Consider the following 19185-nt stretch of genomic DNA (forward strand, 5'->3'; position numbering starts at 1 on the left):
CCATATCCCACAGTAGACATATGTTTTTGTTGTTTGCAATTTATACTTTTACAGTTTGTAAGATCGTATAACTTATCTGTTGTGAGTTAAATAATTCTTTGCATTTATATAGCACTTTTCTCACTACTCAAAGCACTCAGCAATTGCAGGTTAAGGGCCCAACAGAGCAGAGTCCCTATTGGCATTTACGGGATTTGAACCGGCAACCTTCCTATTGCTAATGCAGATCCCTAATGTCAGAGCCACCACTCCGCCATGTTGTGAGTTAAAGCATCGCACCGAGCTGGACTTGCCATTAGATGGTTGCCATCCTGCATGTGCACAGTCAGCCAGTGACAGCGACTTCCTAACCCACATTTGCAGTCTGCTGGTGTTTCATTAACTTGCATTGAGGATCTGCATCGCTGTCAGTAGTTTCTATCAGAGGTGAAAAAGAGGAACATCTACAAAATTTACCGTTGTTAAGGTAAAACTGAAATAGTAAACTAATCTGTAGTTGATATTGCACAGATCATTTTTCTGTTTTAGGACAGATGAGTTTGCAAATTATCCAATAATTTTTCAATAGGAGATTCTGAAATTTTAAAACATTGTATAGCACTACTTGCTCAAGATAGCTTAATAAAAATTTAACTCTCCCGAAAAATTTCCTTGAAAACTAAGGCACTATTCTGATGGGATTAATTTTACACCAGGAGGTGGGCTAAAGTAATTTTTACTGGAGGACATCTGTAATTTTAGTCCCATCTGAATTGCTCGTTTTATGGACTGTGCATTTATGTCTCAATAAAAATTATGGACACATTTACCTTCTGTAAAAAACAACTACCAAGTTTAAACTAGTTCTGTGTAAATCAACATGGCAGTAAAACTCTGTCATTTGAGCAATTTAAATGGGAATAACACTACACAGGTTCTCCAGTAATAATTACTTTACCCAGTGCCTGAAGTGGGAAAAAAAGAATTGTCGGTGTCGTTCTTGTTGTGCACGCTGAATAACTGGTGATGTTATAACTGGTGATGTTATATCCCCTTGGAGGTCTATCGGCACACTGATATACACAATAAAAGTGACTGGAAGTGGAGCCATTCCCCTTGGTGGTGCAAACAGACACGTTGTTATTATAAAAAAGGGTTTCTAATGTGGTCCGAACTAATGGTGTGCATACAGTAACTAAAGGGAACAGGGAAATGCTGGTACAGAGTGCCTTTAAATAACTGACTTTACACCAATTCCTGATGAACTTAAACATTACAGTGGTCCTCGAGTAACTGTTACTTTACCCCACCTCCAGGTGTAAAACTAATCTCATCCGAATAAAGCTATGGTGTGCCACATTTCAAAAAAATTGGTCAACAAAGGGCCAAGTTGTTTCATGTGAACAGACAGACAGGCAGACTGACAGACATGGCTATCACAATACGTGCTTTGCACATTATATGTGAACGCACCTAACAATGTCTTTTCCATCTATTACACTTGCAACCTGAAAAGAGGAAGGCCTAAGAGGAGGTTTATGGATGTGGTGAGACAGGACATGCAGCTGGTGGGTATAACAGAACAAGATGCAGAGGACAGGAAGATATGGAAAAAGATGACCCGCTGTGGCAACCCCGAACGGGAGCAGCTGAAAGAAGAGGAAGAACACTTGCAACCTGTGACTTGGGATGCCAGGAAAGGTACCAGCTCCCCTTTGCACCACTTTGAAGTGGACACATGGATTAGAAAATGAATGGATAGATGTACATAAGGCAGTGTCAGTGCAATTGAAATGACCCACTTCACCCACTGTTGAATCAACCCCAAGGGGGGGTAAAAGAGACAAACAAATAAAGTACCAAATCACTTGGGCTCAAATCACAGCAGGGGCGCAGTCTAACTTGAGTTTGCATTCGCTTTTAAGATTTTCCTTACTTTCCACTGGCATTTTGCTTGCTTTTCTCCTGTTCTGCATCACCCTTTTCATGAAGTACCTTGAGATGATGTTCATAGTAAACATTTGTATACATTTGCTACTTAAAATAAATGTATTTACAAATTCTTTAATTATTCTTCAGTCAGTGCTCAAATCGATCTTTTCCATTAAAATGCTGCATCTCAGCCGCATTAGACCCAAGACAGGGATCACTACCGGTTAACATCCATAAATCATACAACGTTTCCTAAATGTGCCACAGCTATTGTTCCTTACATTGTCTAGTTCTTTTTATTAACAAATGGCAGGTAAACTAAATCTGTCAGGAATTTTATCTAAAGAGAGTGGCATGGTGGTGCAGTGATTGGTACTGATGCCACACAATTCTTCAATCCTGGAGTTGATTTTTTCTCCTGTCGCTGGGAGTTTCTCTCTTGATACTTCACATTTCATCTCACAATACAGGCCAACTGGCTACATTATTCTATGTTTGCCCTACTTAGGACAGGCATGCCGTGGAGTTTGTTCCTTCCCTTTCAGATGGATCCTGGCTTCTGTGATTGTGGCAAAGCAGCAACATTAAATGTACTAATAAGTTCATTTTTTTAAGACTTAAAAAGAATTAATCAAGGTAGATCTTTGGTCCTTACCACTAAAAAAAGCCTATAAAGTGTCTACTAGTCTGAAGCAGCCAATGGATCGCCAAACAATTCCCTTTTTCATAAGAAGACATTGTTTTCTTCTTAGCAGGGGATCGTAATCTTTTCCATGCCATATGGGGTTTATGGCTTATTATTTGTGTTCTTGCCTAAATACGTTGAAACCAACAGCCATTGGAAATTATATCTAATGGCCGGGAGACTTTTACTGGCTAGTTAACAGAGGAGAACCACATTCTCGGCTTAGGACTCCCCCAGTAAAAGAGAAGAGTCCATAGCTGGCCTTGGCACTTATAGTCATTAGACGATGTAGAATGGAAATGGATAAAAGTGACAGACATTCCTAAAGCACAACACTAGGACTGTTCTTCCAATACTGAGATTTTTGTGTTTGCCTGTATTTCAAGCTACTAGTATGAGGTAGTAGAAGTAGTCTGACGATATTTTAGCCAAAATGTATATGTTTGGGACGTGGTGAGCTTACAAGTGGACACCTGACAGGTGGATTATACCACACTAGCAAACTTGAGATTTCTTCATGAATGTTCTCATATTGTTTGCTGTTTGTTCAGCACTGGTCCCCCACTGTGTCAGGAACTTTGTTACCTCTGCTGTTCATAAAAATAAGGAATTAAATATTTTTCTGAGCCATTAAAACATAGGATAAGTAAAAGATAAAAAAACATGTTTTGGGTAGTGATTTTCTTTAAACTGTCCCCCGAACAGATCAAAACATGAAGAAAATCAGACAGAGAAATTCTTTTTACTGAAATATGCATTCCAGGATATTTTATATTGTAAGTAGCTCAAATCATTTAAAACATTAATGTTTAATATTGAACTCTCGCCGTTATCCAAGGTGATGTATGACATCAGGACACATTACAGCGCTTTACAGGAATTAGCTTACAGAGCACAAGAGGATAAGAAACTGGCTCAGAGTCACTCATGGGAACTGAACCAACAACCATGACGTTTAAAGTGTTCAGTGCTTTAGGCATTACACCATACTAACACAAAGCCTTACGTGATGTGAAATTATGAAGTTACAAAATATTAGTTGGGTAAGTGTATTGAGCGGTATACTCCTTAATGCACTTCTTTAAAATCAACATCCATCATTAAAGCTACTTTATCTAATGGAGGATTTCAGATGACCCGTGCCAGTGCACCACAGGAGTTGTTCACCAACACTCACCGGGAAAATCTTGAGCTGCTAATTAACCTAACGTGCATCTTTGTGATTTGGGTGGAAAACTGACCGAGGCATAGACAGAATAAAGTGCAAACTACACACTGAGAGCACCTGGGCCCAGGAGTTGAGCCCATTCTCATGGAGCCGAGAGGCTACATTATTAATCCCATCACTTATGCAAACTGGAATACAACTGATAATATTTTGTATTTCCATTACACGTACAATTAATATCAGTAATAGATATTCAGACTAACCTTTAGTTACTTAGTTTGTCTTCCTGACTTTCTGAAGGCTAGATGTTCTGATTAATCAATACTGTTTATTACTTTTCACCATCATGAGGTTCTTGGTCACATTTGTTAAACTTTATATCAACACAAAAATAATTTCACTCACCAGAACATCAGTTATTTTCCGAATGTCATTTATCAAAGTGTGGGGACGGCATGTTAAACACAGACATCCAGATTTCGGATGCAGAACATATCTGCCATACAGCACACTTGTAACACCGCAGCCTGACTCTCTTAAAAATAAAAGTGCCAGAGTGGTTCTTCAAAACCATTTTTGGTTCCCAAAAGACCCATACACATGAAGGTTCTAGAAAGAGCTTTTTATATTATTTAGATCTTTAACAGACTCCACACAATAAATAACCATGAATAGATAGGAACAGATTTGTGAAATACCAAATGGCCATTCTTTCTGCATAGGTCCAGTTACACAGACTAAGTCTACAGATTTTCATAATCTGTTAGTGCCCTGCCAGGTAGCCTTCCAACCATTAGAGATTCCACTGTTTTTTCTACATATTAGGAAGCTTTTAAAAATAAAAAGAACCAACTTCATATACAACAAACCCATCCCAGACTGAAATGGTGCTTGGTCAAGCAATAATTCTATGAGAAACCACACAACTCAGTAAAGAACCATAAAGATCTATTAAAGAACCAGCATTTTTAAGAGTCCAGATCCAGCCTCCAAGTTTTAAATCCTGCATCTGATCACCATCTTTGTTTAGTCTGCACATTCACCCTGTGTCTGCCTGGATTTTCCTTGGACATCTCCGTAGACATGCAGGTTAGGTTTCCTATGATGCCCACTCAAAGTTGTCATTATCTGACTCATGCCTACAGTAAACTGTTACAATATCTAATGTTAGGGGAAGTTCCGACACACTCCCTGGCATCTTAATTGCTAACTTTTATTCTATCTCTAACTTCATCATGTTGAACTTTTTTCATTACTCAAAAAATTAACAATTAGTTCAACTTTCAATGCTGATAACAGTGAGTGTGTTGAGAACGACCTCAGGGGCCTGCAGTTAAGACTCTTTCTGGTTAATATCAAAATCCAGATGACTCCATTTATGTGACTGGACTCTGGGATGCACTTTTACTCCATTCCTACCAGTTTCCAACATTGTGCTCAGCACTGTCAGGATCGTCTCCCACCCTCTTGCCTCCCTGTGTTCAAATAGGTAGATTTGAGAGTGTAAACCAAGCATTGGGCACAAAGCAGGAATAATCCATGGGCAGGGTGTCAGCCCATTGCAAGTTGATCGGGGCCAGTTTAGCACCATTGCTACAATTTCTTTGGACTGTGGTAGGAAAAATGTAGCCCATGGGATTTGAACCCAGGTTATAAGACATGCAGGTCTGGCGAACTGGCGAGTGTGTTCACCCTGCAATGGGACCAGGAATTGTTCCAGTGTTGTGCCTGTTGAATGCTGGGATAGGCTTCATCTTCCCCGTGGCCCTGCTCTGGTTTAGAAAATGGATGAAGGAATGTTAAAACTTCTTTTTTATTATTTCGTTATATTTGTATTTTGGACACTAGGGGGCAATCGAACTCCAGACACATAAAGTTTGACTCGTGTCGGGCCATTTGCCGCCGCCACTCCGCTCGGGTAGGTGAAAACTTTCTGTCCGTATATTAGTGATAGTTTCTTTCGTTTTTCTTTAGTGTGTAGTTCAGTAGTATTGTTTTTTTTAAATAAAGGACATAACAATAAAAACAATAATAAACGCTGGGCTTCATAATTAAGCATGTTCTATTAAAAGACAATAAATCATGTAATGTAAATGTTAAAAAAAAAATTAAGCAATTGCATTCTAGTACTATGTCTGTGAAGTACCTTGAGATTGTGTTCACTGTATTCATTTGCTATATAAAATAAATGTTTTTTACATATTCTTTGGTGTCTTTTCCATGAAAATGTATCTCGGCAGCAACAGACCCAAGGCAGGGGATCAGCTTCGAACGGGACGTCAGTTCATAGCAACTTCAAGCCAAGACCACATAACACGCACGTGTGTAGGCGGTGGAAGCAAATAGGCGCACGCGCAGAACATAAACCAGTGCACGGAGAGATCGTGCGAAGTTCAGACAGCGACGGGGCCAGAGATCGCAGTTCTGTTGACTTCAGAGTTTGGAGACGATATACCTAACCACTGAACCGCATCCCGCAATAAGCAGTGGCAATCCGTTTTCAGATGACGCTTCTTCCAAATCAGCGTCCCAGTGAACCAATGACTTTCTCGTCTGCATCGCGTGAAAAGCAAGAAACAACCCCTGGACGGACGCCAATCCAAGGTCACTTTTTGTTATCAACATGAATAAAATCCAAACCTTTGAAACTGAATAACATTATAATTATATTGATGCAATGTGTCCATATTTGACCTTTTTATGTAGCACCTGTACCTACATGATCGAACAAAAGGCACTCTACAATTCCAGTACATTTTTTATAGCAGTGCAGGCACAAAGCACTTCGCAATGCTGTTCGGTAATTGACGAGGCCGTCAGGTTCAAGACATGGAGTCGGGGACGTGGGCGTGGCTAACTTTGGCATTTATTAGCAGCTTGGGCACACCCCCTCCCTCTCCAGATAGGTACAACATATATTTTACATGGAAAGTCCTGCGGGCGCCTTCCCCCGTGGATTTTCGCACAGTTGAAGAGCAGAGGGGTGGAGGTGTTCCTCGGTACCCCACTGACGTTATAGAGCAGACATCCACTCACGGATGAAGGAAGGTGGGCTGTTGAAGATCAGGGGCTAGTCGCCCCTCCTAACAACACCACTGCATGGAACCATCTATGGACTACACAGGTATAGCTGAGTTAAGCTGAGATGAGATGAGAAGTTATTGTCATATATACAGTAAACAGTCAGTCACACTGTACAATGAAGCTCTTATTCTGCGCCACCATTATACACAAATTAATGACAATACAATTAATGTGCTAATGGTCAATAAAGAATAGATAAGATAAACAAACTTCCACAATAAATACAGCAGTCCAATGTTAGCATATATAGTATAAATACTATTATGTAAACATATCAGATAAGATTAAAACATACAATCAAAAAATGTGATACAGATAACATAATTCATAAGGTGAATAGTGTAGGTCAGGGGAAGAAGTAATGGATGGAAATCATTTCCAAGTCTAATTGCTTGCAGTTAAAAACTGTTCTGTAGTCTTGTAATCATTGATTTCAAACTTCTATAGCGTCTGCCTGGTGGTAGGAGGGTGAATACTCTGTGTTGAGTATTCTTTCTGTTCCCTGTGAAAATGAAGACTAAAGAGCGTTGCAAAGAAGCTGAAGATTTAAAACACAAATACATAAATTAAGAAAATGATAACAAAATAATAGCCAAGTGCTTGGATATCTCAGTGGTTACTGTTGCTTCAGTTAGCAGGAAGAGTCAGCTCTGTCAAACCGCCCCAAATCTCTCCTTACAAACAAGAAGACTTGTGAGATGAAACACCGAGACTGGAGTGAAGGCTCATGGGCCGACCATATCAAGTGATTGCATAATGTTACGAAACAGTTATGACTTTCATTTTTTGTGAACATTTCCATGTGTTTAGCTATGCTATTTTGCACCCATTTTCAGTTTTGACACACATAAAATCTGTTTTTGATTAAAAAAAATATTTTAGAATGATGGTAAAAAATATTTTGTGCAGTTTTCAAATCATATTTGGTTTGTCACGGGCATCACTATTTTTGAGCATTTCTTTCTTTGTAGCATGATGTCCATGAAGTGCATCGCTGGCATTTCTTTCTCATCCAAGGTATATCCTTCATTCGTAGTTGTGCTCTTTGGCGATTCCTTGATTGTGATTTCTGATTTTGAGTTTTGGTTTTCTTTATAATATTTTATGAGCAGTCAGTTTTGACCTTTGCACTCATTTTCTACCCATATGTCATCTGTTGTCACTTATAGCATTTTGTGATAGTTTCTACTATCTACCACAAAATATAACTGTGACCTTTAGGGCAGAAGGTACAAAATAAGCTGTTACTCAAAATGTCCAATTTAGAATTGGTTTCATGCTCAGATAATACCAAAATAGAGATTTCTGGATGAAAAAGAATCCGAGTAGTGCCAATGTGATAAAGCCTACGCCTCAAGAAACCTCATATTTACAGTAAAGCGAGATGGTGGTGTTACATATGCTATGGAGCTGCTTTCATCAGTGGGTCACCTGGTTAAAACAGAAGGTAAAGCGGTAAGCAAGTACTGCCTGACTAGCTGTTCAAGTCTGCTGAACAACTGAAATATGGGTAAAAGTGAATTTTACTGCAAGTTATGAAAGGGTTTGTCATTTAATTATTGTCACGTTTTCCTTCATTAATTTACAGAATTCTGCCCTCATTTTGGGGGTTTTGGGAGAGCCATAGAATCTGAATATCTCATTTGTTTTTTGACTTCAAGGCTACTTTTGTTTGTGAATTATTTTGTCAAGTTTTTGCCTTCATTTTGTTTGTTTATGATCACCATCATTTTCGCTGTTCCATCACGTCATTAGTGGTATGCCCTCAGAGATTGTGAACAACTGGTAGCCACTATGGACACCAGGGGGCGCTCCAGCTCCCCAGTCACCCAACACAAGCAGGCTTGGACACAAGCATAAAAGGAAAAGAGTTTTTTATTGTGGGAAACTATTCCCCAAGCGTTTCCCGCCACAGCCATTAGTACTATTAAGCACAATACAGCACTACTCTCTTATCTTCTTCTCTCTCTGTCACTGCCTCCTTCACTCCATTGTCATCCTCCCCACTCTGGCTGTTTCAGCTGAGGCAGGCATCTCCTTCTAACTACCACCCGGAAGTACTTCCGGTGCTCTGTACACATGGTCTGAAAGCACTTCCGGGTGAGACTGAAGCCCCATGAAGTAGGGTTCCCCAGTCCTTGCAGCACCTCCTGGCGGCACCCATGGAGCCCATCAAGGCGGAATTGAAGAACTCCATGTCCCAAAATTTCCTGTGGGAATCTGAGGCACCACTTCATCTCTGGATGGCTGCCATCTAACGATAATGCTCTATGTATGCTGCCATTCCATCCTGAGGGTGTCCCGGCCAGGTAAGGACGTTGGCCTTCACCTCACACCACAAAACAAGCTAAAAGGCTGCCATTCGGTAAACTTCCTCTTTCGATTTTGTGGGTGCCAAAGACATTTTTGACAATAGCTCTTTTGCTGAAAACAAGCTTTCTTTCTAAGAATCTTTATCAGTTTTGATTTATGCCCGAATCTTTGACAATTTTTGATCTTTGTTCTGGTTTTGGTCACTGTATGATAAATCTTTCAGATTTGAACTCTATTGTGAACCTGACTACACTTTCCTCCCTGTTCCTCCTCTAAATCCTTTCTTGCTATTACAGCAGGCCAAAGATCCCAAATACAAGGTAACCTTCTGGTGTCTCACGGTCAAAGCCCTAATCCAAGTCATTTTGAGAATCTGTGACACTATTTGGAAATCCTGATACACGAGTGTCATCTGGCTAACATGAAGAGACTGGAACAAAAATGCTTGAAAACTCTTATTGCAATAAAAGGTGGCAATACAAAATATGCACTTGTGAGGACTGTGTAGTTCTCTTTTCTCTCTGTTATAATAAAAAAATCTTGGGTCGAGACGTGATTTTCTTGGAGACACTTTAATGACCTGCGTGACAAGGCAGTGAGGCAAAAGGACAGCTGCTGTACAGGCTTTTAAATGATCGACGCGCAGCGCGACCTGCAGATCACACAGCATGGCACAAGCAGTAGCAGCAGCAGCAAGCCAGCTGATCGAGCAAAGATGAGGTAAAAAAAAAAACTGTATTTGGTTTCCCATTGTATCACCGTTTAAGGGGGGGTTTCAGAGGAGCGAATGCATCTCCTTAGCATGCGTTCAGCCCCCCTCTTCACAACACGAGCAGCAGAGACGCGAAGTGGCTGGCGTGTAGCGCACCTCGGAGGGGGGGAGGAAGGGGGAATAACTCATTCACTACAGCTTTATTACTGGCAAATATCAAGAAATAAAAAATGAATGAAATGAAAATAACAATTTCTTTAAATTGTATATCCGGTTAACCAAACATGGGGGTGGGCGAGTGAAGCAAGCAGGGAGCAGAGCCCCCTAGTCTTCCTAAAAGAAACTTTGGGTAATGTTTTATAATAACATTCATTAATAAAGCTTTGCAAACCTTGACAAAAGATAAATTGCTTAAACTTTACATCTCCACCAGAAAATAATAACAAATGAATAGATGACTCGTAAACATGTAAAGCATAGAATTGTGCATACAAAGCAGACAGAAACATAAACTAGCCAGTTTTGCAGACTGTACCACTCATGAACATCACACTTATATATGATAAATAAAACTTGTGTAAATGGTCACTATTCAGAAGGACATTAATACACATTCTTTTAATGTGTATGCTGTGTTAGTGGATGGTAAAAAAAAATACTTTTATAAAAAATTTGTTAAAGACTTAATGTCTTATGTTAATTACCATTAAAATTGTGAATTTCCCCTTGGGATTAATAAAGTATCTATCTATCTATCTATCTATCTATCTATCTATCTATCTATCTATCTATCTATCTATCTATCTATCTATCTATCTAACAGAAATGTATGAGCTATATTAATGCACTGTACATGAACTAATAATCACTATGTAACACAATTTTTGTTCCTGGCTTCCAAGAGTTATATTTCAACTACTTATGTCTAAAGCCTATGGAAAAATGACTACATTCAGCACAAACTTTGATTTTATGACCACAGCCCAGAAAATTTCGTATTTATAGTGACAAATCAAGGGAATTTTTATCTTTTCGTTCATGCGGTCTGATAAAGAACAACACTTGCATGGTAAATAGACAAAGACAGTCAAAACCACTCAAAAAAGTTCAGAAATGAGTAGGTGTTCTAGATTTGCGACTGTACTGCAAATCGCTTTCTCGAAGAAGCCCCCAAATGTAGTCCCCCATCATGTTTTCGTTATACTGTCCTTGGTAGCGACGTTCAAAGTCCAGTATATCCTGATGAAAGCGCTCGCCTTGCTCCTCTGAGTAAGCTCCCATGTTCTCCTTGAATTTGTCAAGATGAGCATCAAGGATATCTGCAATATCTTCCTCGCTGTCTGACTTGCTGCTGTCTCCTGAAGATGGATGATCCCTCTTCGGAGGAGTGGGAACGGGCAGCTCGGGGCAGTGTGGTACTGGGGCAATGGAAGAAGGAATGTCTGGATAAACGATTTGAGGTGCATTCTTGCCAGTGCGACGTTTGGTAGGATCCACCATGCAGAAGTAGCAGTTGCTTGAGTGGTCAGTCAGTTGCCGCCAAATTCGCGGGATAGCAAACTTCATGGCTCTCTTTTCTCCCCTGTACCAACCTTCAAGAGTTTTCTTGCAATATTGAGGTGCCCAGGGCTTGTCTTGATCCCCGACAGGCATGGCGAAGTATGCCTTGTAGGCCTTGCACATCTTACGACATGCTTTCACGGAATACTTTCTCGCTCTTGTCTTTATAAATTGTCCACAGACGTAGCAAAATGCATCTGCTGGGTGCAAGCAACCTCTTGATGCCATCTAAATCAAATCAAAAAATTAACATAAACCGAAATGTTGGTTCGAGTCACCTGTGTTTCTATACTTGTATGACTGCTATTGGACAGTCCGAGAACGTTCTAGAAAGTTCTAAAAGTTTCTTGAAAGTTCTAGACAATTCTGGAAAATTCTAGAAACTCCTGGACAATTCTAACAGTTCAAGAATATTCTAGAAGACTACTCAGTATTGAATGTGAATCGAGAATTTTCTCGAAAACAGACAAATTTCAAAATATCATTGTCCTGATCACAAAAGCAAAGTTTTTGTGGAACAACAGCTATTTCCTATTTTTTTTAGGCATAACAGGTTAGGAAAACACACTTTGTACCCAGGAACAAAATAAAAATAAAAATTTGTTACATAGTGTAATCTGTTAAACATTTGTTCACAACTTTTTATTGAAGATCATTATAAATTGTTACATGGTTTGTTTGTTTTTCATTTCCTGTAAAGCATTCTGTAATAGTATTTTGTATTAAAAGTGCTATAAAATGGTCAATGGGGGCTTTATAAAACACCTGAGATAGTGTGATACTGCTGGTGCTATTTAAAGAAAAAACTATGTTTTATAAAACACCCTGTAATTGCTCTTCTGTGGAGCTACATCTGAGAACAAGGCAGAAGACCATCCTACACTGCCCATTGTCAAGAAGGCCAGAATATATAAACAAGCAGAATGTATTACAGAAATTATTACAACACAAGGGAGGCATAAATACAAGGAGTAAATAAAGTAGACATTCAACAGAAAATAACAACCCTAATGCCCGTTTTGGTCACTTTGTAGAGGTGTGATCCCTGTTTCTCATCCATTTGGCTAGCATTCCAGTATAAAACGGTGCTTGTTTTCATCTTCCATTTCTCTCTCTTGGTTCTTACCTCTCCTCCACTTGCCAGCTGAATGTTCTCCTCATGCAGGCTCAGTACCACAACAGCTGGCAAACATTGGAGTTTCACGGGGAATTATGTATGATTACAATACAAATAAAACCCACAGAATTTTTAATTTAAAACATGTAAGTGTGAGATGACATAAATAACAGACTAAAGCAAAGAGAACTTCATCCTACCACAGGTTTGCCTTGTTGCTTAACAAGCCCAAAGTGAAGCAGAGGTTGTGTCTGTCAAAAATGCGTAAGATATCCCAGTAAGTGGCTCATGCGTACAAAAGACTCAACAAACAACACAGAATATGCCACTCAGTGCAACAGATAATCATACGAATAAAACAAAATAAAAAAAAATGAATTAGATATAAACAATCAAGAATGAGTTTCTTGTAGCTTAGCCAACCATTACATACACAAATTAACACTATTAAAATAACACCTTTAAGGTGCTGTTGGTTTAATATTTAGCAATCAAAACACTTAATCGTAAATAAAGTCTAACTGCATCAAGGTGGATGTGCAATGTGCTATGTTAAAAGAGGCAAGTACTGTACTAAAATGTCAAACCAATGAAATAACCTTTAGAAGAGCTGAACTGGACAAGTCTGAGAACTGAATCTTTGCAGCAGTCATGTAGTCAAAATCCGAGTCCACTACTGTCCAGAAAAACTGGACACACTTTACATTTTTCTCTGTATTGTGATTTTTTTATTCTGTTGATTTTTATTATATAAGAAATATGCATTAAAACATATATCTTCTTATATAATATGCTACCGTGGCTGTCGGTTTGTCTGTCCAGAATTTTAAATCACCTGCAGCTCGCAAACCATTTGACCTATTGACCTGAAATTTGGTACACATCTACTACGTGACGTCTACTATCCACTTTCGGGGTGATGATTGACCTCCAAAGTGATTCCTCTTTTTATTTTTATTTTATTTTATTGTAGAATCAACTCTCGGCAGCGGCCAGCAGGGCGGCCGTGCTGTGCATGCGTACGGGTGGTGTTCTTATCCCTACCACCTTCGCCGTTACTTCCTCTACCTCGTCATACAGTATCTTAAATCATTCTTGAGGCAGATGGAAGACTTAAGTGCCAGCTTAAGTGAAAAATTAAAGAAAACATACTAAGTAATTGCAACACAAACACTCAATCATTTTTACGCGAAAAGAAGAGAAGAAGCGGGCCACTAGGGTGGAGAAAAGAAGAGCTGCTCAGGAAGCAGCAGGCGCATCACCCTCTGAGCAAACAAATGCTAAACGTACAGAGAAAGAGTTTGAAAACTAGGAATGCTCAAGTCAAGTGTACCGTTACTGGTACATATATAAAAATGATTGGTAAAGCTTTAGTTTAGGTACTGTAAAAATGCATCCATCCATTCATCCATCCTCTTCTGCTTATCTGAGATCAGGTCGCGGGGGCAGCAGCTTAAGCAGAGATGCCCAGACTTCCCTCTCCCCGGCCACTTCTTCTAGCTCTTCCAGGAGAATCCCAAGGCATTCCCAGGCCAGCCGAGAGACATAGTCCCTCCAGCGTGTCCTGGGTCTTCCCCAGGGCCTCCTCCCGGTTAGACGTGCCCGGAACACCACACCAGGGAGGCGTCCAGGAGGCATCCTGATCAGATGCCCGAGCCACCTCATCTGACTCCTCTCGATGCAAAGGAGCAGCGGCTCTACTCTGAGTCCCTCCCGGATGACTGAGCTTCTCACCCTATCTTTAAGGGAAAGCCCAGACACCCTGCGGAGGAAACTCATTTCAGCCGCTTGTATTCGCGATCTCGTTCTTTCGGTCACTACCCATAGCTCATGACCATAGGTGAGGGTAGGAACATAGATCGACTGGTAAATTGAGAGCTTTGCCTTGCGGCTCAGCTCCTTTTTCACCACGACAGACCGATGCAGAGCCCGCATTACTGCGGACGCTGCACTGATCTGCCTGTCGATTTCACGCTCCATTCTTCCCTCACTCGTGAACAAGACCCCGAGATACTTGAACTCCTCCACTTGAGGCAGCATCTCGCTCCCAACCCTGAGAGGGCACTCCACCCTTTTTTCGGCTGAAGGCCATGGTCTCGGATTTGGAGGTGTTGATTCCCATCCCAGCCGCTTCACACTCAGCTGCGAACTGATCCAGAGAGAGCTGAAGATCACGGTCTGATGAAGCAAACAGGACAACATCATCTGCAAAAAGCAGTGACCCCAATCCTGAGTCCACCAAACCAGACCCCCTCAACGCCCTGGCTGCGCCTAGAAATTCTGTCCATAAAAGTTATGAACAGAATCGGTGACAAAGGGCAGCCTTGGCAGAGTCCAACTCTCACTGGAGATGGGTTCGACTTACTGCCGGCAATGCGGACCAAGCTCTGACACCAATCATACAGGGACCAAACAGCTCTTATCAGGGGGTCCGGTACCCCATACTCTCGGAGTACCCCCCACAGGATTCCCCGAGGGACACGGTTGAACACCTTTTCCAAGTCCACAAAACACATGTAGACTGGTTGGGCAAACTCCCATGCACCCTCCAGGACCCTGCTAAGGGTGTAGAGCTGGTCCACTGTTCCATGACCAGGACGAAAACCACACTGTTCCTCCTGAATCTGAGGTTTGACTATCCGACGGACCCTCCTCTCCAGGACCCCCGAATAGACGTTTCCAGGGAGGCTGAGGAGTGTGATCCCTCTGTAGTTGGAACACACCCTCTGGTCCCCCTTCTTAAAGAGGGGGACCACCACCCCGGTCTGCCAATCCAGAGGCACTGTCCCTGATGTCCATGTGATGTTGCAGAGGCTTGTCAACCAAGACAGTCCTACAACATCCAGAGCCTTGAGGAACTCATACAACCCCGGGGCCCTGCCACCAAGGAGTTTTTTGACCACGTCAGTGACCTCAGTCCCAGAGATGGGGGAGCCCACCTCCGAGTCCCCAGGCTCTGCTTCCTCATTGGAAGGCATGTTAGTGGGATTGAGGAGGTCTTCGAAGTACTCCCCCCACCAACCCACAACGTCCAGAGTCGAGGTCAGCAGTGCACCATCCCCACCATATACAGTGTTGACACTGCACTGCTTCCCCCTCCTGAGACACCGGATGGTGGACCAGAATCTCCTCAAAGCCATCCGAAAGTCATTCTCCATGGCCTCCTCAAACTCCTTCCAGGCCCGGGTTTTTGCCTCAGCAACCACCAAAGCTGCATTCCGCTTGGCCTGCTGGTACCTATCAGCTTCCTCCAGAGTCGCACAGGACAAAAAGGTCCTGTAGGACTCCTTCTTCAGCTTGACGGCATCCCTCACCGCCGGTGTCCACCAACAGGTTCGGGGATTGCCACCACAACAGGCACCGATCACCTTACAGCCACAGCTCCGGTCAGCCGCCTCAACAATAGAGGCACGGAACATGGCCCATTCGGACACAATGTCCCCCACCTTCCTCGGGATGTGGTCGAAGTTCTGCCGGAGGTGGGAGTTGAAGCTACTTCTGACAAGGGACTCTGCCAGACGTTCCCAGAAGACCCTCACAACACATTTGGGCCTACCAGGCCTGACCAGCATCCTCCCCCACCATCGAAGCCTACTCACTACCAGGTGGTGATCAGTTGACAGCTCCGCCCCTCTCTTCACCCGAGTGTCCAAGACATGTGGCCGCAGGTCCGATGAGACGACCACAAAGTCGAACTGAGGCCTAGGGTGTCCTGGTGCCAAGTGCACATATGAACACCCCTATGTTTGAACATAGTGTTCGTTATGAACAATCCGTGACGAGCACAGAAGTCCAATAGCAAAATACAGCTCGGGTTCAGATCAGTGGGGCCATTCCTCCCAATCACGCCCTTCCAGGTCTCACTGTCATTGCCCACGTGAGCATTGAAGTCTCCCAGCAGAACAAGGGAGTCCCCAGAAGGTATGCCCTCTAGCACCCCATCCAGGGACTCCAAAAAGGGTGGGTACTCCAAACTGCTGTTCGGCGCATACGTGCAAACAACAGTTCTCACCCATCCCCCCACCCGAAGGCAGAGGGAGGCTACCCTCTTGTCCACCAGGGTAAACCCCAATGAACAGGCTCCAAGTCTGTGGGCAATAAGTATGCCCACACCCGCTCGGCGCCTCTCACCGGGGGCAACTCCAGAGTGGTAGAGAGTCCAGCCCCTCTCAAGGAGATTGGTTCCAGAGTCCAAGTTGTGCGTCGAGGTGAGTCCGACTATATCTAGCTGGAAACTCATGCACTAGCTCAGGCTCCTTCCCCTTCAGAGAGGTGACATTCCACATCCCAAGAGCCAACTTCTGTAGTCGAGGATCAGACCGCCAAGGTCCCCGCCTTCGGCCACCACCCAACTCATACTGCATCCGACCTCCTTGGCCCCTCCCATAGGTGGTGAGCCCATGGGAAGGGGGACCCACGTTGCCTCTTCGGGCTGTGCCCATCCGAGCCCTATGGGTGCAGGCCCGGCCACCAGACGCTCGCCATCGAGCCCCACCTCCAGGCTTAGCTCCAGAGGGGGGCCCCGGTGACCCGCGTCCAGGCAAGGAAAAACGTCGTCCAAAGTTTTGATTCATCATTGAAGGTTTGTTGAACTGCTCTTTGTCTCACCCCTTACCCAGTTTGCCTTGAGTAAAACTAGGTGAGGGATGAGACAAAAATGCATCTTTTACTAATTTACTCTAAGGTAACAAGCCCTTAGTAAAGACTTCTTTTGATGTTCATAATACTTGCAAAACATCAATAAAGTGTTTATTCATGTGTACAATATGGCATACTAAAATAACTTCACTTTGGAATGGCTTGAAATGGCTTAAGTGAGACATATGCCTCTTGATATTGCATACTTCAATGTAAGACTTGTGAATCCATTGTATTTATATGTAATTTTATCAGCATATCAAATGCCACATTTAGGGCATTTACATAACAGTAAATGAGTAATAGATGCATTTTTCAATTACCTAAACTAAAGGGTTACTAAATTTATTAGAATTCATGTTAGAGGCAAATATGTCTAGATTTAAGGGTCTGGCCCCTGCAGGTTCCGCAGTGGTGTGTACCCTGTCCTCAGATCTTCTTTCAAGTCACTTTCAGCCAAGCCCCAGAATCGCTTTTGAGGATTAGTGGTGAGAGCATGGATGTCAAACTAGACATTTCTGTAGTATCTTCTTGTCTGCGTTTGGTTGGGCCAAGTCTCTAAAATAACTCTCCTATGAAGCAGTGCCAAGATTAATAAAAAAATCCACAGATCACCCCTTTGGTTGGGCCAAGTCTCTAAAATAACTCCCCAGTTACCTGCCTTAATGACTGCATCCATTACAGTTATGGAATGTTTAGTTAATATATATAATCTTTTACAAATTATTACAGTATATACTTGAATGTAGTTGTAACAATGAATTATTAAAACATAAGGAAAAGGAATAAAGGTAACTAAAGGATTAACTAAACGTTGGCTTTAAGCTTGAGCATGTGAGGTCTGCCTCATGTTAGATAAACCAGCAGCTTGATTTTCCAAGGTTAGGATGAGGTAAATGAATAATAAACACCCCACTATAGCGAGCAAGGATAAACTAATGGAATAGCCCAAACACCCCTCCTATGAAGCAGTGAAAAGATCAATAGAAGAGTCCACAAAATACCCCTATTAATGAGGTGACATTCAAGTAAATGGGGGAGTCGAAAAAAGTCAGAAAATACTGGTGGCACTAGTTGATTGGATGAAATAATAAAGCTGTGCATATTAAGAGTCAGATGATGTGATGTATTAGATGAGGCAATGGTAGTAGAAAAGCATAAAAGCAAGTGAATTATATGACTGATTGCTCACACCATGACCCAAGACATTTGTGCAAATAAAGAATTGCATTCCATGAATGACTTCTTTCAATATAGAGAAAAGTTTTTTCCACAACACAGTTTTCCGCCATGCATGGACATCTACCCAGCTGGAGGTCTGTGACTGGCCTATTGTTGGGACACTCTTCTGAAAGGGCAGCATAGTATCACTTCACATTGATTGGCATGATGTGCTGCCTTCTCAGGAGATGTTCCTTTCTTATAACTTTCTTACAAACCTTCAAGGCCTCATTCATTCTAAAAGACAAAAGGTCAGGCAGTGCTGCCAACTGCTGGCTCACCTGCCCCCACTTTTCTCTGAGAACATTGCATGCTTCATCTCATGCTATTTCTTCTTGGTTTTTTCGTGAAGGTGCCCTTCATTCCCATTTCCTTTCTGGGGCTACTAGTACACACAAAGAGTCTATTTATTACACCGTAGGTGTGTTTATTTTTACACAAAGACGTGACAATATGTGTTATCATGTCTAACACTTTGTTTTCTCCATGTTTTAGGGCCTTGGTGATCCTGTTTTGGATTGCCTTTCCTTGCCTACAACCCCTTTGTCCACTGTGGTGCCCATCACACACACTATTTCAGCAAGACCTGGTTTCTTAAACATTCTGTATAAATAAGGACTAACTGCTATGTCATACACCCAAAAGAAAATATTATGTACAATAAAATTAGACATTTGTGACACTATTCTCCGTAAACAGCATTATGAAAAATAAAGTATTTGTTTGTAAAGACTTCTGTGAAGGTGCTAACTCTGAAATATACCATTTACAAGAAG

This window comes from Erpetoichthys calabaricus, chromosome 2 (genome assembly GCF_900747795.2).
Source record: "Erpetoichthys calabaricus chromosome 2, fErpCal1.3, whole genome shotgun sequence".
Taxonomy (NCBI): Eukaryota; Metazoa; Chordata; class Cladistia; order Polypteriformes; family Polypteridae; genus Erpetoichthys; species Erpetoichthys calabaricus.